We start from the raw sequence: 1,753 nt of genomic DNA on the forward strand, positions 1-1,753 counted from the left end.
ATGAACACTGGAAAAAAAGTAATGCATTTTTTTTTTTTTTTTTTTTGTATTTTGGACATGCATGATTTAAACAACCTTTATGGTGGTTGTTAGCTGTCAAACGTTATGCTGTATCAGTAGTGTATGCCATTAACTTGATGACAGCATTTCAAGGGTTGGATCACCTAAATTCCATGAAAAAATAAAAAATAAATAAAATCTAACACAGGTTTTGAGATATCTGTCTCTGACATTTCTGTTGTCATCCCACTACAATGGGAGTGAATGGAATAATCAAGAACATGTCTCTGGTAGAAAGTAGTGTCAATAGAAAACAGTATAAGAACATAATCTTTTTTCCAGAGGTCACATAATCAGCGGTGACTACTCCACTGACTAGAGCAGCTCTAAATCTCCTCTTTATAATATTATCTACAGAGACGCAACAATTCCACCAAGAGAAAGCACTTGGTGACAGTGGCGAGGAAAAACTTCCTTTGACGAGGCAGAAACCTCGAGCAGAACCAAAATCAGGGTGGGCGGCCATCTTCCTCGACCGGTTGGGTTGGGAGGGGAGAGATAGAGAGAGAGAGAAAGAGAGAGAGAAGGGGAGGAAAAGACCACCATGCGATGATAGTAATATTAATAATAGTGATAGCAGCGACGGTAACAGCAGTAATATAAATATGTTAATGATAACTGTATTGTTCCTACTGATATAAGTGATATGGAAAGCTAATAACAGTAATTATGGTAAATTTAGCAGCAGGTGTTGAACAGGATCACGCATAACCAACGTGAGATTTATCACGCAGCTCTACAGCTTCTTCCAGCTCTGTGTTGCTCTGTGTCTGCTTTTTGTTTGGCTCACATTAGCCATATCAACTTTCTACAATTTATAATACTATATGTCACAACTGTGTTTACAGCTTGTTCTGCTGCTCCCAAATGGCCAAAGGACAAACACAAAAAAAAACATTGTGTAGCAGTTTTAAACTATGTTGCAGTAGACAAAGAATTCAAATGATATACTATTGTCGTTGTCTGCCACTAGAAGGAGCTGGAGTTCCTTTGAGCTCTCAGATGGCAGCTTATCATTTTTATGTGACAGGAAAGATCATTAACCTGGGCAGCTCCAGCAATGCCAACTATGATTTCTGTGCATGTCATAACTCAGTTTCATCTAAGAGTGGGGGGGGGGTTTCAAGGAAAAGAGTAATAGAGCATGTTCAGGCACAGTGCCAGGCAAGCAGAGGCTCACCTCAGGAATGCTTTTTTAATAACAAAAAAAGTTGAAATGCGTGTTGACGTTATAGGTCAAACATTAACTTTGACAGCACTGTCTTGCAGTTAGAACAGAATTATAGGCAATTAGATATTAACCATCCTTGGCCCCAGCGGGCAGTGTCAGCAGAGTATTTGATGAGGGCCTTGATAGGATCTTGCTTTCAAAGATGAGATGAAAAACACAAAGATCATTTTCTCCTTCATTTTTTTTTTCCCTCTAGGTGATCCTTCTCTGAGTGAAGGTGGGTCAGGTGGAAGAGCTGCATCAGGAGGCTCCGGTGGCACAAGCAGCTCAGTTGTGATCACATCCAGCAGCTCTCACGCCACCAGCCCCGGTAGATCCAGAGCGAACAAGGGCGCCAGAGGCGTCAGCATCACTGGTGTAGGAGCATCCTCAGCTGTATGCTCAGGTGGAGGGGGTTCAGCAGCATCTGGGGCCTCTGGTACAAGTGCAGGGTTTAGGGCCGCTGGAGGGGGGTCCTCCAGC

The sequence above is a fragment of the Seriola dumerili genome, unplaced genomic scaffold (assembly GCF_002260705.1).
Source record: "Seriola dumerili isolate Sdu_G_001 unplaced genomic scaffold, Sdu_1.0 BDQW01000050.1, whole genome shotgun sequence".
NCBI lineage: Eukaryota > Metazoa > Chordata > Actinopteri > Carangiformes > Carangidae > Seriola > Seriola dumerili.